Source organism: Protopterus annectens, chromosome 2.part1, assembly GCF_019279795.1.
Source record: "Protopterus annectens isolate FY-2018-M chromosome 2.part1, PAN1.0, whole genome shotgun sequence".
Taxonomy (NCBI): Eukaryota; Metazoa; Chordata; order Ceratodontiformes; family Protopteridae; genus Protopterus; species Protopterus annectens.
The window spans coordinates 777,449,957-777,473,451 of record NC_056729.1 but is presented as its reverse complement, the minus strand read 5'-3'; the positions used below and the strand labels follow the sequence as shown (position 1 = coordinate 777,473,451).

General features: G+C 43.1%; 1 protein-coding gene across 1 annotated transcript in view; it reads right to left on the bottom strand.

Annotated features, from left to right (window-relative positions):
• Positions 1-23,495, bottom strand: part of CEP135 (centrosomal protein 135) — a 2,183,066-nt gene that overhangs the window by 1,397,258 nt on the left and 762,313 nt on the right. The gene's annotated exons all lie outside the window — the stretch shown is intronic.

The following is a 23,495-nucleotide window of genomic DNA, read 5'->3' as shown; positions in this document are numbered from 1 at the left end:
TAGTCCTGAAAATGAGACCATAAAAGATGTGCTCACAATGGTCAACAATGACATCTGCACCTAAAGGTTTGAGCCTAATCACATCACAGCAAGTGTCAAAACAGGATAAGTAAGGAAATATTGGGTGAAAAGCCAGAAGAGGAACAGCAAGAAGCACTTCTATCTGCTCTATTAGCAGAGGAAAAAATGTCAGAAAACAGTTCCTGCTGAACCTTCAGGAAAGGCCTTTATCTTCTCATAACCAGTGTTAACACTAAAAAAGTGGCTCAAACGTAACTAAAGAAAATAATACTGCTGCTTCAAATAAGTTTAGCAACATAACTCCCAGCACTCCAATTTAACAAGAGAAATTTAAACACCTCACAGGGTGTGTAGTAGTAAATACTTTCCCCACCATTTAGTCAGTAATATTTTCCACTCCTTTTGTGTAGGAGAGAAGTATAATGTTGCATGGGGAGAGGAGGTGTTGCTTCCCTACACCCCCTCCCCCACTCCAAGACCACAAGGCTCTTAATGCTATGCTAATAAGCACTGATTTTGTATTTTTGATGGGGATTGAAGTGGGGTGGCAGCTTGCTTTGCAGCATGGGAGTGGTCTTCTCTAGTGGTCATTCATTCAAAGCATGCCCAAACCTGAGCAAAAACAGTATGGGGTGTTTAAACTATGTTACACCATTTAACATCCCCAAATTTTCATCTAACCTTGAGTTTGTATAAACCTAAGTTGGAGACAACTCTGTCTGCTCCTGTATCTTTATCTTTAGGTGGGACAAAAATCCTGATATTTTTGTCTCAGACCTCAAAAGCAATAGAGATGACTCCAGGAAGACTACCAAAGTTAAATCCCCTTCTAGAGTAATCTCAGAACATTAAAGGCTCCAGAAATATATTTCTCATTGAATGTTTTTCACCAAAAGACAAGAAACAAAAAAATGCACATCTGTGGCTACATCTAGATTTTTAAAAGCTTAATTTTTTTACATTTAAAAAACAGTAAACACTAATTTATTTACAATGCTTTGAACTATGAACCATAAAAAAAAATAGAAAAGTAGATATATTACTTGTGAAAGTGGGAGGGAGTAGCAAATAAAAGAACCCATGTCCTGGGAAGGGGCAGACAGAAGAAATAAACTGCCTAAAATGGTTATAAGCCTGATCTCATCAGCAATCAGAATAAGGGAAACAAGTCAATAATTTAACTGAATTAAAAATAATGAAAACTGCATTTTTCTATACACCAACAAGGAGAGGAAATGAGGTAGGATCGTACCATTTTTTTCAAATGCGAGTTTAATGAGCAATAAAAAAAAAAAGAGTTGTCTGAAAGCCTGCAGTTTCAGTCTTTTTGTCTGATGGGGCTGGAGCTAGTCAAGCCAAACATACTTTTTATGCTTTGCAGACTGCTTTCATTTCTTTTAAAGTGACACACACAGGTATTTTCTACTCAGACAAGCTACATTGCTGAAGATGTTTTCTCAAGCATAATCTGAAGAGTCAGCTGCTGTGTGCTGTATTCTTTATTTCAAGTTTTATTGGATTTTCAATTTGCAAAATAATCACAACAATATTTACAGTCAGAGATTTGTGAACATAATAAATGAAAATTTTTAACTAAACCTCCCACACAAAAGAAAAAAAAACTATTTACAGGATTGTCCATTAATGATCAAGTCATTCAAGTTACTGTTTTGTTTGTTTGTGTCTTTCGGCTTTTCCCAGTTAGGGGTCGCCACAGCGGAACTCCGGTCCGCTAATGATTGGCAGTGGATTTTTACATGCTGAGTTGCCAAGTTATTGTACATTACATTAAATCTAAAATGCAGTTCTTTTTGCTTTTTAAGCAGATCTCCAAGTTTTGTCAATGCATTAAAGCAAGAGGTGATCCTGGTTATTCTTGACTTAACTGTAATGATTTCTAGGTGACCGACTTCAGTTGCAATATGTATAAATTCTTTGAAGGAGAGTGGATATTTGTTCTTCCAGTTCTGAGTTGTAACCTTTCTCGCTATAGATAGTATAGACCACAAAATGCAATATTTTATTTTAACACATACAGGAATAAGAGTGATAAAAAGGATTAGTTTGTTCTTCTTTCGGCTTTTCCTGGTTAGGGGTCGCCACAGCGGAAGTCTGGTCTGCTAATGATTAGCAGTAGATTTTTTACATGTGCCGAGGTGCCAGCTTGATGCTCAACCTTCAGTGAAGGCACGTGCATTCTATGCGTGTCTTTCGAACGCCACTCGACTGCAGGGAGGACATGCAGACTTCACACAGAAGGCACTCCAGCCGAGAATCAAATGGGAGAACCTCTTGCTGTGAGGCAACAATGCTACCGTTGGCACCAGTGATTTAGAAAAAACAAACATCTCCAAAAAAGCCTATAAAAAGTGATTAATGTTATTCCAATAAGGTGTTAAGACAGTACAGTCAAAAAACATGAGTTGCCAATCCACTTTAAGTTTTTGTTTAAATCTCCAACTGACTTGTTTCTGCCTGAACATTAATTCAATTTTATGTGGTGTGAAGAAAGAGCTATGCAAAAATTTCAAAGTAGAGAGATTCCATCAAAGAGATGTATGTTTAGAAGATATTAGAATTATTTTTTTTTTTTATCTTCACTCAGAGGTCTATTATTAATTTGGGTAAAACAGATCCAATAACTGTCATTGCAACTTTTGATTTCTTACCTCACAACTCTATATCATTTAGATAACAGACCCTCTTCCTGATGTGTTCTGTTGCATTAAGAATATTAGATATTCAATTAATTTGGGAATATGATCTCTTATCTTTGGTTGCATTAACTTAATTTCCCCCTTCTACATGTTGTCTGCAGGATTGTACATCTAGCCACATGTCTATCTAAATTATGTATAACTGTAACTTGATGCTGTCTAGAGCTTTTCTCCTCAGGTCTCTGCTGAAAATGGGTTTCCAGTCCAGCCAGACAATTACCCAGTAAACAAATGTAAATAAATAAATAAAATAATCAACAGAATGTAGCTTTTCATCTTTCATTAATTGAAACCAACATAGCAGACTTTTATCTTTAAATGTGATCATTGTTTCTAACTTTGAGACGGAGATGTTATTTTGGGTATATGCCATCGGAAATATAAGGAAGATCCATGCTTTACATACCAGGTTTCTTATGTATAAAAGGCGTTTAATATAGTAGAAATTAAATGAGAATTGCCTGTTTGGTGACTTTTTCCCACAAGATAATCCTTTATAACCAATGTAGGCTGTTATTTAGTATGAGATAATTATTAGAATATTTATTATGTTTAGAGTTTATAAACAGATTTCCTAAAAACTCTTTCCACCTGTTATTAATTCAAAGATGTATTGTTTTTATAACTGATGATAATGAATATAAATTTAGATATTGTAGCCCTCCCTCCTGTTGCCCAGTCTCTCATATGATGGTTTAAAGCAATTATTGGTTTATTGGGATACCAGAGAAATCTAAAAATTAAAGTGTTAAATTCTTTAATACAACTTTTTGTGAAGGTAATGATAGCGAGTGTATAATATATAAGATTTTTGCTAAGATATTCATTTTGATTATAGATAACCTCTCGACCATTGTGAAGAAAATTGTATTCCATTTGTCTATTAGATTCTTTATATTGTTTATAATGATAACATTAAAGATATAATAAATCATAATTATACTATAATTATTCCTAAATAATTCATTTCTTCTCTTTGACAATATATTTAATGAATTTATTTTTGATTCGATTCTTATCTGTATTTATAGGTAGGATTTTTGTTTTGTTATCGTTAAATGTTAAACCAGATTTTCATTGAAAAATACATCCTTTGCTAAGAAAACTGCAGATAGAGAATTATCACCACCATTAAATGTCTGTAGGATGTCATCAGCAAACAGTTACATTTTAGAGTTTAAATTCACATTTATGTTAATACCTTTTATATCTATATTTGATCTGAAAAAATTAGCAAATGGTTCCATAATTAGGGTAAAAAGTAGAGATGAAAGAGGACATCCTTGTTTGGTTCCTTTCAACATTTGTACAGAATCAGAAGTAAAAGTACCTATTTTAACAAATACAAAACAATTATTGTAAAGATTATTAAGATGTGTGAAGTTACTTGAAAAATTACATCCTTCTAAAACCAGCAAGAGATATTTCCAGTTTACAGAGTCAGAGAGTCAGAAGCACTATTAATATCAAGACTCTTTAATGTTTAAGTTCTCTTTTGTTTTATTTGCATAGTCAATTATGAATATTCTTTAATATTATCATAAGCATTTCTATTTAAGATAAAGCCAGTTTGATCAATCATGGAGGGTAGAATGTATTTTAATCTATTAGCATGAACTGCCATGAACAATTTATAATCTACATTTAAAAACAAAATCAACCTATATGAAGAACATTCAGTAGGATCTTTGTCAGTTTTTAAAACTTGAGAGTAAAGGTATATTTCCAGGAAGGAAGAACTTTAGCTAGGTCCTTGACTATAGAAAAAAACCTTGTGTAGCATTGTCTATGGCTTCTTTGGGTAACAAAGTTCAGATATAATCCCATCATTACCTGATGCTTTATTAGGTTTCAATTTAGAAATTTGAGTTTGACATTCACACACACAAATGGTTTGTCAGTTTCATTTGGTCATCAGATAGTTTAGTTTTTATATTTTTTTATAAATATTTTAATAATTTCTTCTGGATCTATTAATATATTTTGATTGATTTTATAACAATAATCTCTGGATTCCTTTACAATATCTTCTATTTCTGTTACTTTTATTCCTGTGTGAGACTTCTGTTATGTGATTGGACTTGCTGAGTAATTTTGTTTTTGTAGCTAAATTGCACATAGGTTTTGGGGTAATAGAGAAGTTAATCATCTTAAACTTTTCAAGGTTGATTTTAGTTTTATGGTTTAAGATTTCCAAGTATTTGTTGTTTAGCTTATTAATCTCTTCTGTATTTTTATTTTTGTCTGATTTTCTAATTTTAACTTGGCAAGTTTTTCTTGTATTTTATGTAATTTGTCCCACTGCTTTGACACCCAATTTTTGTCTTATGTCTAATTTACAGATAAGAATCATTTTTAATAAGTCATGACAAAACATTATTAGTTTCCCTTAAATGATGCATACAGCATTTATACTAGTATTTGATCCGAAGGGCTGCATACAGAATTGCATCTGCATCTCAGTTGTGTAAGTTGTACTAAGAAGATTAGATGTTCAGATTACTCACTGCAGTAGTAGCTTTTTGGCTATGTGGCTTATAGCTTGCCAAAGATAAAACTGACCAGCTTCACAAAGCTCTGTCTCCCCCCACACACACACCTGTTGATTGACTAATCTCTTGAAGTGAAAGCAACAGCCAATAGTATAGAAAGCTTCAAGAATTTCTTGCCCATAAACAGAGTTTTCTCATCCTGAACCTGTAAAAGAAATAAACAGTAAACAAAAACTTATATTCTAACAACTCACTATATACAGAAGTAGTCAGATGGTGGGTGGGTGAGGCTACTACAGCAGTGAGGAATTCCAACATCTACTTCTATAGTTAAGTGCAACTTACACAACTGTATTATGTTCATAATTTTCATGGATGCAGTAGCCTTTTGGCTAGATGAGTTAATTACCAAAGCCTATCCATCCTGCGAGGAGGACAGACAAAAATCCAGGATCCCCTAGAAAATGGTCATAGTAAAGCTATTCTTGAACCTAGAAGTTGAATCCATTAATGCTTTGTAAAAGTACACAGAGGACCACGTTACTGCCTCTATGACGCTTGAGTCCAATTCTTTCCTGAATGCCATTTTAGAAGCCAAGAATCTAGTAGAATATGCCTTGACACTCCCAGGAATAGATCTGCCATTGTGGCAATAAAAAGCAATTGCTGAAGAAGACAGTCTTTAAATGGTCTGTTTTAACATGGGTCATTCTTTGTCAAGTCATAAAAAATAAACAGCTGATCTGCTTTTCTAAATGATTTAGTTCTGTCAAGATAGTACCAGAGCTGCCTTTGCATGTCCATACTGTAGAATTCTCCCTCTCTGTTTCTGAGGATCTAGAAAGAACACCGAGATTGATGGCGTGATTCAAGTAAACTGAAATAACTTTGGGCATAAATGAGGGATGTATTCTTAATACGACCATATCTCTATGAAGACCTGCTAGGGTTCACCCACCATGAGAAGCTGCAACTCAGATACTCTTCTTGCACATGTCAAAGATAAGGACTACAGTCTTCAATGTAATGAACCGTAAATTCATGAGCTGGCTCAAAGGGAGACCTAGATAATTTTACAGCACAAAGTTAAGATCCAAAAAAGGAGCCACTTGTTTTTGAGCAGGCTTAAGTCACAGAACTCCCTTGGGAGACTGTTTTAGCTAAAACAGAAATGAAAGGTGAGGATCCATCAGCAGACACACTGAAATGGCTGCAGGATGAACCCTGTTGGGGAATACAAAAGGCCAAAGGAAAAGTAAGTTGCACAATTATTTGAGAAGCAATGGCACATAATACTGGATAGATACCTGGTTACTGGCTAGGTACCAACTGGAAAATCTTTTCCATTTGCCAATATAAGATTTTCTGGTAGCAGATTTTCTCGTCTTACTTGGTACCTGCTGCACATCCTCATGAAAGAGGTGCCTAAAAATGTATCAAAACTGAATCATCCTGGCAGATAGATTTCATTTATTTATTTATTTATTTATTTTACATTTATTTACAGGGAAAGTCCAACTGGACACAAGTCCTTTTTCAGCAGAGGCCTAGGGAGAAATGCACCACATATTACAAAGACGAGATTTAACATGGTACAACTTTGTAGTTACAGAAGAGTGACATTTACAATTTCATATACAAGAAGTCATTTATGATACAAAAATTAAGTGATAACACAAGCTAAAGAAAAATAGATAAGTTTACACTGATTATAGGAAGACACCATGAAGTTGAGACTAGGGTAAATCAAACTTCCCTTGTCCTATATGACTATGTCCAGTGTGTAAGGAAGCTTGTGGTTAACTGCCCTTGGCTAGATCCATAACAATGGAAAATCGATGTTGCCTAGGCAAAGGGGGAGTCACCTCAATTTTGGGCAGTCCTTCTGAATCTTCAAGATTACCATGGACATCAACGGAAAGGAATACCCCAAGCTATGCACCAAACTACTCACATATCTGATTGAATCACACTTCTAACCAAAAGGAGAGAAGTCTGAAAGGTTTGCAACACTAAAAACACTGCTCTCATCACTAGAATATCGATATGTAAATTGGCCTTTATAGGGAACCATGCAGTGTCTAGTCCAGACAATACCCGCTCGCCCCATTGGGAGGCATCCGTGGACACTATGACCTTGAGCTGTGGTGAGGACAAAAGGATGGCCCTGAGGAATCTCTTCTGAGTGCAACCTCCAAGCTAGATCTTTTTTGCAAAGACTGGAGGTCAAAAACTGATTTGACATAGGTTGATAAGGTATTGATGACTGAGATGCAAGTAGCCAATGAAGAATTCTCCTGTGATACTTTGCCAAGGGAAATACTATAATCACCACAATGCCTTGAACCTTGGGGCTATGAAAGTTTCCATATTGAGTACTGTTCCTATGAACTCTATACCCCAAGTTGGAGTCAATTATGATTTTTCATAACTTACATTTGTTCCTAGATATTAAGAAGTTAGGACGACATCGTTCCTTGCTTTTATTAACAAATGCCTGGTTGGAGTGGTAATGAGCCATTTATCCAAGTATGGAAAAAACGGGAATCCTTGCAGTCTCAAGGTAGCTGCTATTTCTGCCATGCACTTGATGAAAACCCTGGAGGCTGTGGTGTGGTCAAAGGAAAGAACCCTGAACTGGTAATAACTGGCTACTAGCCAAAGTGGAGGAACCTTTTGGAGTGTTTGACTATTTAATATGGTAATATGCTTCCTGAAGGTCTATAGAGCATATCCAGTCATCATTTTCCATGAAAAGAAGAATGGACTGAAGTGAGACCATGGCAAATGAATTTGTTCAGAATGCTGAAATCCAAAATTGGTGTCCAGTCCCCTGTCTTTTTGGCACTAAAAATAATCTTGAGTAAATTCCAGATCCTCTCTGGTCTGGTAGGACTTCTTGGATGACGTATTTTTTGTAACCGCTGGATCTCTCCCATTAGGTGGAACATGGGGTGGGGGTGGAAAACATATGATATAACCTCTGGCTACAATATTTTTGCACTCCAGAATCTGTAGTTATTTCTAGCCAGGCATTTAAGTATAAGGATAAGCACTACCTCCTCGACTGCCTTCAGAGGAAGATAATCGGGCCTCTTTTCAGCAGCACTGGTAGGGCTTACTAAGGAAAAAATCCCTGAAGCTGTGGTTCTGCAGGCCAATTCTGCCACGTGGGTGGTGTTTCTCAGTGAAGTTCCCCCTCTGCCCCTGGGAGAACTGTTTCTATGTGTGCCTTGGAAAGGCCCTTTGGATTTTGAACCACATTTCCCCAGCGCCCCTCTGATTCCTGGAAAAGGATCTTTGGGGGGGATGGAAAAAGTACATCTATGGCAGAAAGGTCTTGACATCTTTCTCGCACTTGAATACTCCTCCTCCAACTTTTGGCCCAAAAGGAGACTATCTGTCAAAAGAAGCATTGATGGAAGAAAATCCAAATGACTTCACAAAATCACATACACACACACACACAGGTCTCTCTCCCAATGCCAATGCCTGAACCTGCTGGTCTGCAAGTGCAATGAGCGTTGAGGACGAGCTAGACACAGACTGCAGGGTAGATGACTAGAAAGCAACTTTCTCTTGTACCTTTTCAGAGACAGCTCCCACAAGAGTATCAGATAACTCTTTGACCAGATCAGTCTGAAGTATAGTAAAACGTGCAAAGAAATTCAAGGATTTTAAGGGACTGGTCAATGAAACGTGAACTCGTTTTCCATACCTATCCATCATCTGAGACTCTGTTAGGTGGGTGAACAGAGGAACTTTTTACAGCACCTATCCTGAGGTGGCTGCAACAACCATGAACTCCACAGCCAAATCCTTGGCTGTGAACTATTAATCTTTGGAGGGAGAAAATAATTTTGCCAGGAGTACTGGGGATGGGCTGAAAGGAGTCAGGACCTTTCCACGCCCACTGAAAAATCAACTGAATATGCTCATTAGCAGACAAAATCACCCAAGAGGGTGCTGAAGGACAGCTATACTCGTTCCTCTGGAGTAAGGTTTTGGGACTCTTGTAACCCCCCTGTTTTACTGGCTCCAGGGTGTCTCCAAAGGAGACCTCATCAGAGGGAGACTAGAGAGACCATTCTCCTTTATCAATTCAGAATCATCAGTAACAGATTTCTTCAGGAGATGTAAGTGCTTCATCTTGCATTTTCTCTTCTGAGGGGTCTCCTCTATGGGAGGGGCCCGGGGAGGTATCAGAAGAGGATGGATGAGATAACCTTGAATCTTGCCATCTAGGCATTCGCTGCCTCTGTGGAGATGTTGGTAAAGTATCTCAGCTTGGGGGTAGAGTGGTTATGATCTCTGAAGAAGGGGGGAGTGACTGGTTGGCTGCAGCAGACAGGGTTCTTCACAGCCCCGAAAAGCTGAAGTCCACAAAGAAGGAAGGGAAAGGGGAACAGAGAAAAAACGCAAACTGCGGTCACTCCCAGCCCAAAAGAGCAACTGCCGAGGCAGAAGTCGGAGCCAAACCAATGCATGCTGATGCTGTGAGGTGCAGGGACTACTTCAAGTAGTAGGAGCTGACAGCACAGATTCGGCCTCGAGAGATCTCTGGATCTGAAAAATCAAAGAGCTTAGAAAAAATCAACGATTCCAGAGATAAGATCATCTCCGGAATCGATGCAGTCAGTCCTGGGAGAGTTGAGGCCGAACACTGTAAAGACTCAACAGGAGTGGACTGAAAATGTTTAATCAGTGCCAAGGGTCAGCACCGATGGAGAGCTCCACTCTGAAAGTTCCAGCACTTTATCCTGCATTTGTTTCGGAACTGAAGGTCCTTCGGTGCCAAAGATGCAGATAAGGCTACTGGTTCCATAGATGCTGTCAAAACACAAGCAATATGCTTAGAAGCAAGTCAGTTCAGAGGAACTGAAGCTCTGTGCCTTCTAGAAGATGATGCCAAAGAAGAAGGTGGCACTGAACTGCTTCTGTTTTCTAAATTTCCTGTTAAATCAGAAGAGAAGGCTGAGGAGGGAGAGGTTTCACTTTCCTCCCTGTCAGCACCAGAGATGGCCTGCATCTCAAATCTAAAAATTAATTTATTCTTATGTTCAAACTAGTAGTCTACAGTGTGAGTGTTATCTCTTCCTTGCCACAGACACAGCTTCATGTAAAAGTACCTGGCTCAAACCAAAAACACAGAAGGAAAAACTCATCAGAAACAGCAATCTTCTGGCTGCATTTCTGGCACATCTTAAAACCAGAAGGGCCCTTAGATTTTCCAACTATAACATTAAAAGAAATTGGAAACTCACTTTCCCAGGAGTAACTGCCGAACACACCCACTCACACATTCAGACAATATAGAGAGGGAAGGGAGAACAAAAGCAAGATTTTTTTTTTGAAAATTAATGAGAAAGAGGAAAGTACAGTTGTGTACACTTACCATAAATGTAGATGTTCGAGTGTATTCACTGTTGCAGTCATTACATTTGGGTAATCTGCTGGCAGGTTGCCCTCAGTTGGCCTGAATAACAAAGTCTTGGGTTCTGTGTCAGTTGCTGTCTCCTCTTCCATGACGTCAGGTCGTCAGGGGTATAAAACATGCAGCAGACACCATTTTAATCACTTTTTCTTGCCCCATATGTCCGGTGCCCCCCAAATGAGGAGCAAAAATATATATAAATAAACTGTAAATATATAAATGCAACTTAGAAACCTAAAATTTACCTTCAACTAAAAGCAAATAAACCACAAAGGCTTTTGAGTATAGTGAAGGAAAGAAAAGGTACAGAATGGGGGATGGTGGGTGGGTAACCCGGACTGCAACAGTGAATACACTCGAACATCTACATTTATGGTAAGTGTACACAACTGTACTATGTTCTTCGTGTTTCACTGTTGAAGTCATTACATTTAGGTAGAATCCCAAAGCTATGGATGGGAGGACGGAACTAAACAGCATTAGGGGCAGCTATAAGGCCCTGCAGGACTGCAGTGGCAAAGCCTGCCCTGGATTTAGAGAAGAGAGGTAAATGGTAATGCTTTGTGAACGTATGAAAAGAGCTCCAAGTAGCAGCTTCTAGAATGTCTTTGGCTGGGACCCCTCTGAGAAAAGCTGTTGAAGTAGAGGCAGCCCTGGTGGAATGGGATCTGATCCCCTTGGGCACAGGTTTACCATGGTGCAAATAGCAGAAACGAATGCAGTGGCTTATCCATTTAGAAATAGTCTGCTTTGATATAGCCTTCCCCTCTGATCCTGCAGAAAATGCTACCAGTAGTTGCTCAGACTTTCTTAGAGATTTTGTCGTGTTTAAGTAGAATCTCAGTTGTCTGTGTACATCCAATGAATGCAGAATCCACTCTCCCTTGTTTTGCGGATTTGGGAAAAAAGTTGGCAGGTGAACGGTCTGGTTAAGAGCTACACTGGATACCACCTTAGGCATAAAAGGAGGATTGGTCCTGAGGGCCACCCTGTCCAGGTAAAATATAATGAAAGGCTCCACTGCCATGAGAGTCTGTAGTTCTGAAACCCTTCTTGCTGAAGTGACTGCCAAAAGAAAAGCAGTCTTTCAAGATAGAAATGTTATATCTGCAGTAGCTGCTGATTCAAAAGGAGGCAGGGTGAGTTTTCCCAGCACACAATTGAGGTCCCATGCAGGAGTAGGTGTTCTCCTGTGAGGCCTTAAATTTTTGGCCCCTCTGAGATACTGTTTAAGCAGTGGATGAGAAAAGGGGGGGGCCTCTGTGTTGTAATGAGCCGAGATGGCAGAGGCATGGATTTTTAATGAAGAAAAAGATAAGCCTTTGTCAAGCATCTCAGTTAAGTGTTATAAAATCTGAGGCATATTGGGCTTTGCTGTGTCTATTCCTTGTGCTTGGTTCCAGGCACAGAATCTCTTCCATTTATCAGCATAAGATTTTCTAGTACTAGGCCTTCTGGCTTCCAAAATGACATCCATCACAGGTTTACTGAGAGATGTGGTTTGAAAAATTAGTTGATTAGCCATGCTGCAAGATTGAGAGTTTGGAGCGGAGTGTGCAGAATTTGACAGTTCTGCTGAGACAGTAGATTAGGTGTTTGAGGCAAGTACCACAGAGGAAGGTATGACATATTCCTTAGACGTGGGTACCAGTGCTGGCGAGGCCAGTCCGGAGCAATTAGGATAATTTAGACCTTGGAGAGTAGAGGCAAAGGGGGAAAGGCATAGACTGATAGGTTTTTCCAGCTGAAGGATAGAGCATCCACTTTCCATGCTTTTTTTTGTGATGAGTTCTTGTGCAGAATTTGTCCAACTGATAGTTTTGGGAGAAGCAAATAGATCTATGTCTGGGATCCCCTCATTTCTGTGTTAGCATGCTGAAGATTTGTGGATCCAGTTTCCATTTGTGCGAGTCCATAAGATTTCTGCTTAAGTCGTCTGCCAGAGTATTTTGCTTTCCTGGCAGGAACTGAGTTTCAATATGTATTTGGTCAGTCAAGGCTGTGCCCCACAAGGCCATGGCTATTCTGCAAAGGGGGTAGGAATGTGTACCTCCCTGCTTGTTTATGTACCATATAACTGTGGTGTTGTCCGTCTTTATCAGTAGTTGTCCTGGATGAAGTAAGTTCTTGAAGGCGGTCAGAGCATTCTGAACAGCTAGCATTTCTTTCTGGTTGATATGCAGATGCATTTGGTTTGGGCTCCATTTGCCCTGAATGCATCTCCCTGCCAGGGGGGCCCCCCAAGCGTAGTCTGATGTGTCTGTAGTTAGGGTTTGGGTGGCAGCGGGTAGAGTGAATGACAGTCCCTTGTTCTGGTGACATGTCTCTGCCCACAAATGAAACTCCTGTTGTAGGCAGGGAATGAGAGGAATCATTATTTCCAGGTTACGACAATGTTGACTCCATAAACTTTTTAGGTACCACTGAAGTTTCCTCATGTGCAGTCTCACATATGGAATTAGTAGAATGCAGGATGCCATGAACCCCAAAGCCTGCAGAATTTGACTTGCAGATAACTGGATTTTTGCTGCCATTTGTTTGAAGTATGTTGTCAATTGTCTGTTTGTCTGGCGTGAGGTAAGCCATCTGGGCAGTTGTATTCAAGCTTGCACCCAGGAATGTAATTATTTGAGAGGGTACCAGTTGTGATTTCTTTTCGTTTATGGTGTACCCTAGGCATGCTAGAAGCCTTTTTACAAATGCCGGATGTTGAAGAAGAGTATCCTTGTCCTCTGCTTGAATGAGACAGTCGTCTAGATAAGGATAAATTTGAATGTTTCTTTGTCTGCAGAATGCAATTACTGGTGCCAGTCACTTTGTAAAGACCCTGGGCGCAGTAGATAAGCCAAAGGGCAGTGCAGAGAATTGGTAATGCAAGAAAACTATTTTGAAGCTGAGGTATCTTCTGCATGATTCCCTTATTGGGATATGCAGGTATGCCTCTTAAGTCTAAAGTTACTAACCAAGCATTCTTGCCTAGCATAGGCATTAGCTGTTTTAAAGTCAGCATTTTGAATTTTGGAATGTCCAGGAACGTGTTCAGAATCGATAAGTCCAGTATTGGACGCCATGAATTGTCTTTTCTGGGTACCAGGAAAAGTCTTGAAAGAAATCCTTGTCCTTTTTCCTTTTCTGGTACCGGTTGAATAGCCCCCATATCCATGAAGGACATAACTTGTTTCTGGGCCTCTGCCCACTGGTTTTGTGGAAGATCCAGCCATCCGTTTGGAATTGGCAAAGTATGGCAATGAAATCTGTACCCCTGGGATACTATGTTTAATACCCACTTGTCCTGGGTAATTAACTGCCAATTTTGAGCATGAAGTGCTAGTTTTCCCCCCAAGGGGGCTGCCAAAAGATAAGTGCTTGGAGATGATAGAGGGAAGTCACTGAGACTGCTTACTGTAGGGTTGTGCTTTGTTTCCTTCAGATTTGGAGATGGAGGTACCCCATTGCTTTGACCTGTAAGAAGCCTGTAATTGATATCTGGAGCCTTTTGAGCGCCTGGGTTTGCCCTGACTGGCTCTGTTGGACACAGGAAAGGACCAATTTTTAGTAGGCCAGTGCCTACTGAACCTGGGTGGCTGCACTTGCAAGAATTCTTTTACAATTTGCATAGATTTAGATTTGTCTTCCATTTTCTTTAAAACCTCTTCTGCCTTATTACCAAACAGAGTATCATGCTGCAAAGGGGCATCCAACAATTTAGCTGTAACATGATCAGGCAGATTTTGCTCCTTGAGCCAGGCATGCCTTCTAATCACAGATCCAGTAATGGCGGCCCTACAAGAGGCCTCCAAGGAATCAAAACCACATTGCAAAGTATGCTTTCCAACCTGTTCTGCTGAATGCAATAAATTCTGTAACTCTATTATCCACACAATCAGAAATCAACATAATTTTCTGTTTCAGTAAGCCCATGACATGCTGTTGATATTTAAGCATATGAAACTGACAGTTTAAAGCCCCGATTGCCAAGGTTGCAGACGTATAAACCTTCTTACCCCATCTATCCAGCACCCTGGAATCTCTATCAGAAGGGGTAGGATTTTTGGCTGTAGAAGCCTTAACACCCTTGGGACCCTGAGAAATAGTCTCTGGATCAGCAGCAGGATTTTTGAAAAGAAATTTGTGGGAGTCAGGAACCCTGTAATATCTATCTGGCTTACTAGGAGCCGGTGGCAGGGAATCAGGAGCCATGCTTGATTTCGAGAACACATCAATAATGTCTAATACAGGAGGCATTGCCAAAGGCCTATGCTGAGGAAGAAGGAAATCCCTAAGCCTCTTTTTTGATTCAGAGAAGTCCTGACTCTCCCAGTGAAAATGTTCCCTTAAAGTATGCAAAGTTTCTCCAAAAGAGTAATCCTCTGGAGGAGATGCAGATGGGATGGATTCCTCTGCATCAGAATCCTCATAGGGTGGAACAGAAAATTCCAGATCAAAAGAGGAATCAGAAGAAACAGAAACCTGATCTGAAGATTCATATTCAGTGCCTTGCCTAGGCCTCTTAGTGGGGGGGGGGTTAGGAACCCCTGATCAAGGTAATTAAATCCTCAGCCATTTTGATCATCTGTTTTTTAGGCATAGGGGCCTGAGCATGCGGCTCATGCACCGTTTTTTTTAGACATAGAAGTTGTTTTTGTTGCTGGCATCAGTTTAATGTAAAAATGTTGAGGCCTGAAAACACCCTCAGAAGCCGGTGCCTGCTCAGAGGCTCCGGACCCATCCAAGGGAGAGACATCCGCGGGTTCAATACTTTGCGAATCTCGCGGCATACCAGACTCCGAATGGGTCTCAGTAGAGGCCTGGGACTCAAAAGTAGCGGTTATCAGGGGCTATGAAAGCACCTCACTGAGTAACTGTGAACCGGCGACTGGCTTAGGAGAAGCTCCGTCGTCTGGCTTGGACTTCAACGGTTTGTCTCTGTGTTTTTCCTTGTGTTTTTTGTGAACTCCGGTAGTCGGATTGCTAACCAACGACATTTCAGGATAGTTAAATCTTGAACCAAAATATTTAGAAGCAAAAATATACCAACGCTTAAAAGTGCGTTGGTTAAATTTAGCACAAAACCGACAGCAAGGCACGTTGTGATCAGGGCCTAGGCAAGGAATACAGTACAAATGAAAATCCTTATGAGGTATTTGCTTCCAAGTAATGCAATTATTAACTTTTACTGACATTGGTAAGGAGCAAGAAAAAGTTTCCCCAACGGGGTACTTAGCTTTAGTTTGAAGACTTCGGTTCTGAAACCGAAATACGAAAATTTCAGCAGTCGTCGGCTGCATGTTTTATACCCCTGATGACCTGACGTCATGGAAGAAGAGACAGCAACTGATGCAGGACCCAAGACTTTGTTATTCAGGCCGACTGAGGGCAACCAGCCAGCAGATTACCCAAATGTAATGACTGCAACAGTGAAACAAGAAGAACATCCTACCAACAATGCTAGAAAAGAGTATAAATCTGTATGGAGAGTAGAGAACTAACGATGGTAGAGAGAATACAACTTTGTATTGACTAAAAGGGAGAGGGCAGAATTCACATAACAAATAGAAATATAGAGAGAAGATTATTTAGGGAAAGGAAAGTTATAGATACATAAAATAATAAACAGCTGACTTAGCTCGAGAGCTCTGGTGAACGCATCTGTCTCTGGAAGTGGCAAACGAGATCTGAGGTAAGAGGAGAGAGGCATTGTAGGTAGGACTTAAGCTTGAGAGCTTTTGGTCACTGATGTGTCTGCAGTGAGCTATCACTGATCTAGAGACTTTGCAAACACCCTTGAGCTGTAGATAACCTCAAAGGTTAATACATATGACTGATAATGTGAGCCACACACACACAATCTGAGAAATCTGTTGAAGCCTGCAACTATAGGGATGTGATAAATAAGCAACCTTTACTCTAATGTCATCATAAAACTCAAAGGAGGGATGAGAGAGAGATTCTGAAGGGTCAGCATTTTCAGTTTTGTTACTTCCACAAACATGATGAGAAAGAAAAGATCTAGAAATGGTCTCCATGAAAGTTCTTTCTGTGGAACCAGAAACATTCTGGAGTAGAAGCCTTTCCTCTTTTGATCTAAAAGGATAACAAGTGTTGAAGAAAATGAGGGAAAAACTGTTTCTGGGGGTGGGGAGGTATTCCCCTTGAAGAAGGAATTTGCTATAAACCTTACATTAGTCTGATACAAAAGCAAAAAAGACAACTGAAAGAAAACGTAACATATTAATTTGCTCGCCAATGGAAGGGGAGGTGAATAAAGATATCTAGACTGAGTACAAGTCAAGAGAGCGAAACAAAAATGAGGAAAAGTACCACAAGTAGCCCAGACCACTTGACCAGGACAATCAGTCATAGTTTGATGTACAGAATGGAAAGATGCTACTTTATCTTGATGAAGAACCAATGAAAATATCCCTAACCATTTGAGTTGAATTACAGGCATCATTGTGCCACAATGGCATCAACAAAATCTGGAGAAGATAGCTCTTTGAAGCAGTGAATTATGGGACAGGGGAGGAACCTGAGCTTCTGAGGAACTTCGCTGCAACATAAGTTGGTGCCAAATGCACAGAGTCCAATTGTCCCGGTATCCAGAGGGGGACCAGAAAAATATAATCTGAAGTAGGAACTTCATTTGTCAGCAACCTTTGGGATACGGATCCGATCTCGGATCCGAGCCGGCAACTTCTACCACAGCATAGATCCGAGCTCCTAGCTCCTCCCTTTACCCATAATCCCCTGCCAACCCTGACTGACCTCAGATCTAGTTTGCCGCGCTTCAAGCTACAAGCTGGATTTCGAGCTCCTGATAGTTGAGTAAACTTTGTGAGAAAAACTTTGCTTTTTTTCTTCCTTTTTCTTGTGTGAGTATGTACGAGTGTTCAGGTATCCTATATTTATCTCTTTTTGTGTTTAATTTTTCCTCCCTGCCCTCGATGGGTTCGTAATGTGTGTTTGTGGTGTGTGTAGGGGCCTAGTGAGTGTGTTTTTCTGTATACCATGTCGGAGGACCCTAAAGCCATCTTTTCAAAATGCACCGAGTGTGGCCATAAGCTTTCACCGGCGGATGGCCACACCCGGTGCGTTAGGTGCCTTGGGGTTGAACACCTCTCTTCGGGATGAGCGATTTGCGCAGCGTTCAACCCCAGGGCACTTAAGGACCGGAGGTCAAAGCTGATCCTGGTGGGCCTTTTGCCTCCGGATTCGGCTCTGGCCTCCGGTACTTCTGTGGCTGCTACCCAGCCCTCGGTGGTAGCCACCCCTGTCTCCCTCCCTCCAGTTGGGACTCAACCTCCCGCTTCGGAAACAGAAGGAGAAGCACCATAAGCGGCGGGCAGAAGACTTCTCCTCGGCCCTGCCCGCCAAACGGGCTTCTCCATCCAGAGCTTCTGGATCACCTCCTCCTCGGCTCCGGTCCCCTTGTTTCTCACCGGGACCCGGGGAGGAGGGGACCCGGTCCCCGTCGAGGTCATCGAGGTGACACTCTAGGTCTGCCTTGGTGGCCTTGTCAAGGTCCACCTTTAGTATGTCTGATGCAGACATGGACCAGATGATGAGGAGGTTCATCCAGGCCCAGCAGCTGCAGATGGGAGTGCTCTTGCCCCCCCCCCCCCTCCGGGGGGGAGCTTGACCCCATTTTTTGCTCCAATCGCTCCTTCTCCCACCCGCTTTCCGGGTTCAGAGCATTCGGAGCCGAGCTGCGCTGGATCCGGGGGTGGGTTGGAGCCGATAGTACTGGTTACTTCGGCTCAGACTGGTCCCTCGAGCTTGTCGGATCCGACCTTTCGGAGCCGTGGGTTGAGCTTCGGATCCAAGGGACTCTGTGTGACTTCGGCTCTGTCCCGGTCGGAGCACACGGGTCCTTTGGATCAGAGGGTCTCGGCCCCGGATCCAGTCCCCGCTTTGGATCAGAGTGGAAGTCGACTCTCGGATCCTATCGAGAGTGGCTCCCCCTCGGCTTTCGCGGTGGTGGAGAGGGCACTGTTGAGTGCATCCGGACCTCCGGTCCTGGCTTCGGATCCCCCCTGCACTCCCTCTCAGCTGGTCCGGGCTCCCATCACCCGGCCTTCGGGGCAGCCTGCTTCAGCATCTCTGGCTGTTCCTTTGGAACGTGACGTTGCTGGTGAGTCTTCCTCGGACAGCCCCCCCCCCGAGGAGGTCCCTCACAAAGCTAAGTGTAAGAGGAGGCACGTGGACTCCCCCGAGTCCCTTACGAAAGATACGGACTTAGATGAAGGGGAAGTCTCCCCAAGGTCACCCCCCCCCCGAGGATGTCTCCTTTGGAGACATCATGGAAATGCTCAGGATTAGGGGAGGGTGGTCTGCCCCCAAGGCTTCCTCCGATGAGTCCGTATTCCTAGAGGCGTTCGAAGCAGGGCCATCTACCTCTTGGGTGTCCCCTCCCCCCGACCCCCTGGTGGACCTTATTTCCACCAGGGCTTGGAAGGAGCCTGACACTGTAGAGCCAGTCCCCAAGCACCCGGATAGAATCCTGAGTCCCTCTGCTGAAAGAACCCACTGGAGCAGAGGTCCCCCCGTGGATGCTATGTTGGTGGCGGTGGCCACTAAGAGAGAGTTGGCTCAGGAGAGCTCTGTGGTCCACCCGCCGAGTAAGGAGTCTCGAGCGATGGACCGCCTTGGGAAGCGTGTCTTTAGTTCAGCAACCTTCTCCATGAGGGCTCTGAACTATATGGCACACGTCATCTGGATGCAGCGAGATCTAATAAAAGAATAAGCTGCATCCCCCCCAGAGTCCATGTCGGAAGGGGACAAGCAGCTGTACTCCTCCCGAATGTCTACTCTACGTTCAGTTTCCAACACTTCTATGCGGCTCTTTAAGGCGTCATTCGCGAATGCCCCCTTTGATGGTTCTGCACTGTTTGGCAAAACCGTTCATGACACTTTAGTCCAGAGCGAGAAAGACGGGAAGATGTTGTCTGCCGGAGTCCGCTTCTCTGCTCCCCAGAGGTCCTTTTCCAAGAACCAAAAGGGTCAGAAGAAGATGTGGTTCTGTAAATCGCATCAGTCCCAGTCTGCTCCGGACAACCAGTCCTCTCGTGGCAGAGGAGGACAGGGAGGACGCTGCCCAAGAGGCAGAGGGGGTCCCAGAAATTTTGGGTCCAGAGAACCTTTCTCTGAGAGGCCCACGCAGAACCCCTGAGGGGTTGCCTGGCTGCTCCACTCTGGAGGCAGTCGGGGGGCGTCTTTCGAAGCACATAGCAATGTGGGAGTCCATAACAACAGATCGCTGGGTGCTTCGCATCATATCCAGAGGCTACCCAATTCCCTTTCTTGTAACCCCCACAACCAGAAGCCTCCCCGACATACCACCTAATCAGAGGGAGGCGGCTGCTACAGAAATTCAGCAGCTTTTGCAAAAAAGAGCCATCCAACCCGTCCCCCCAGATCAGTTCGGATCGGGGTTTTACTCCAGGTTCTTTCTGGTGCCAAAAAAGACGGGGGACTTGAGGTCCATTCTCGACCTCTCTCTCCTGAACCTGGCAGTACCCAAAGAAAAGTTCCGAATGGTCACGCTACAATCTATTCTCCCCCTATTACGGGAGAATGACTGGATGTGCTCGATAGACCTCAAGGATGCGTACTACCACATTCTGGTGGACAGACGCTCCAGGAGGTTCCTCCGCTTCCGGCTGGGAGCCAGTCACTATCAGTTCAGGGCCCTCCCCTTCGGTCTCACCTCAGCCCCCAGGGTGTTCACCAAAGTCTTGGCGGTTATAGCGGCCCACCTGAGGCTTCAGGGAATTCAGGTCTTTCTGTACCTCGACGACTGGCTCACCATCGCCCCAACAAGGCATCTGCTCTGTTCAGGCAGGGATTATTTCCTCAATCTTGTTCCACGCCTAGGGTTGACTATTAACATGGCCAAATCCTCTCTGGTCCCTACACAGGTAATAGATTTCATAGGGGCGAGATTGGATTCCAGACTAATGCTTGCCTTCCTGACTCCCGATCGGCTTCAGAACCTGAGGTTGCATGTTCAGGCCATTCTCCGACTTCCTGCTCCACCGGCGGAATTGATCCTGAGAGCTCTAGGGTCCATGGCGGCAGCAATTCCTCTGCTGCTCCTAGCCTATCTAAATATGAGGGTCCTGCAGTGGACCATCCAGGTACAATGGCCCCTGTCTCGCAACCCCCTGTCCCATCCTATTCCCCTAAGCAGGACTTGCAGAGGGTCGCTCCTGTGGTGGCTCCAGTCCCCGAGTCTCCGCACAGGACGACCATTCTCGATGCCTTCCCCCGTCGCCAGTGACCACAGACGCCTCTCGCCTGGGGTGGGGGGGCACTATTCAGGCAGAACGGTCCAAGGCACGTGGAACGACACAGAGACCTCCTTGCATATCAATGTCCTAGAGATGAGGGCAGTGCTTTTGACGTTGCAGGCACTTCACAGTCTTCTTCCGACTGGGACTATTGCAGTACAAACGGACAACATGTCAGTTGTCTGGTACATCAACAAACAGGGGGGAACCAGGTCTTATCCTCTTTGTCGCGAGGCCATGAGAGTGTGGGAATGGGCGATATCCACCAACCGCTTTCTCATTGCAACGCACATTCCGGGACGGTCCAACATCCTAGCAGACAGGCTCAGTCGTTCGATTCTGACCCCGTACGAATGGTTTCTCAATCCTCTAATAGCGAAACAAATATTTGCCCAATGGGGGCAACCCTGTTGCGATCTTTTTGCCTCTCCCTCAAATACCAGATGCAACAGTTACTTCGCTCTAATCCCCCCCCCCAGGGGGAGTCCCCGAGAGACTCTGTAGTACATGCTTGGCCTCCCGGTCTCCTTTACGCTTACCCTCCATTGCCCATGATGCTAAAACTCTTACAGAAAGCCAATCGGCTGGGGAACAAAATGATCCTCATTGCCCCATTCTGGCCTTGTCAAACGTGGTTCCCGTACCTGTGGTCTCATCTGATTCATCCACCCTGGATTCTGGATCCCCTTCCGGATCTCATTACTCACCCTCTCGGTCTTCCGACCCCCAACCTGGTCAACCTCAAGCTGACTGCTTGGTTGCTCCAGTTCCACTCCTGATAAGGACTCCAAGAATCTCCTCACCAGTCAAAGCCATCCTAGTAGCAGCACACAAACCTTCCACCAGAAGGGTTTATCGAAGTAAGTGGAAACGGTTCTCCATTTGGGCGGAGCACCATCACTTAGATCCTTTCACGGCGCCTCTTACGTCGGTTTTGGATTTTCTAACTACCCTTTTTCATCAAGGGGCTAGCTGCTCTACAGTCAAGGTACAACTAGCAGCGATTTCGCATTATCATGTAGGGCATGAATTGGGCCCTCTAATCACTTCCAAGCTTTGTAAAGCTTTCCTCAAGGGTACCTTCCTCCTCAGACCCCCGGTCAGGGAGGTAGTACCCCCATGGGATTTATCTTTGGTTCTTCAGGCCATGACAAGCCCCCCTTTCGAGCCGGCGGCTACGGTTGATCTCAAATACCTCTCTTGGAAGACGGCCTTCTTGGTGGCCATTACTTCAGCTAAAAGGGTCTCTGAGCTTCAGGCTCTATGTGTTAAACCATCATACTTAGCCTTCCATCAGGATAGAGTTTACCTCAGGATCAATCCGTCCTTTCTGCCTAAGATATCTTTGGAAGCTAACATTAATCAATCTATTAATCTTCCCGTGTTCTTTCCCAATTACCAGAACAAAGGAAAGTACAAGCTGCATTCCTTGGATGTGCACAGACAATTACGCTTTTATATTCATCGAACTGCTGGTCATAGACAATCCGACCATTTGTTTGTCTCCTTTGCCAAAACAAGTTTAGGCAAGTCAATCTCTAAAGTTACACTGTCACGGTGGATAGCTAGTTGTATCCTCTTGGCGTATCAGAGTTCGGGATGGCCTGCACCTCAGGGAATCCGAGCTCATTCTACTAGGGCCGTCGCTACTTCGGCGGCTTTTAAATCTAGGGTTCCATTAGATAATATTTGTTCCACAGCCACTTGGGCCTCATCTCATACCTTTATCAGCCATTACAAACTGGATGTTGTCTCCAGAGGTAGGGCGTCCTTTGGCTCTGCAGTGCTCCGGAATATTCTTCCATAAAGGCCACCCAGGATTCAGGTAGCTGGGGACTCTGTCCCAAAGGTTGCTGACAAATGAAGTTCCTACTTCAGATTAAGAAGTTATGTACTCACCATAACGTTCCATCTGAGTAGGTATCTTCATTTGTCTGCAACCATCATCCCCTCCTTCCCCCTGACCTATAGGATTCTGTCTTAGATAAGCCCCTTCTGGGGCACAGTAACTATGGTTGTATCGGGCAAACTTGATCTGAGGTCAGTCAGGGTTGGCAGGGGATTATGGGTAAAGGGAGGAGCTAGGAGCTCGGATCTATGCTGTGGTAGAAGTTGCCGGCTCGGATCCGAGATCGGATCCATATCCCAAAGGTTGCAGACAAATGAAGATACCTACTCAGATGGAACGTTATGGTGAGTACATAACTTCTTATTCTTTTCATGTTTATACTTATTATATTAAATGTCATAGTATGTGAGCTGCACAAATTGAGTTAACAAATGTACAAATAACATCTTATACTGATGAAGCTGTACTGAAACCAGTTTACATTTTTCCTGGTTCTGGTGTGCCAGCTTTCCACAGGCTGGCTTTGTCATTAATAAATTTTGTTTGCACCTTAAGCCGCTGCTTTTTTTTTTTTTGGCTATTACAATGCTGGGGTAGTGCTGTTAAAAAAGCAGTAGGAAAAGGAAAGCGTCTATAGAAATGTAGTCCTTTACAGAATTACAGGTATTCAAACAGCCTATTAGCAGAATTGAC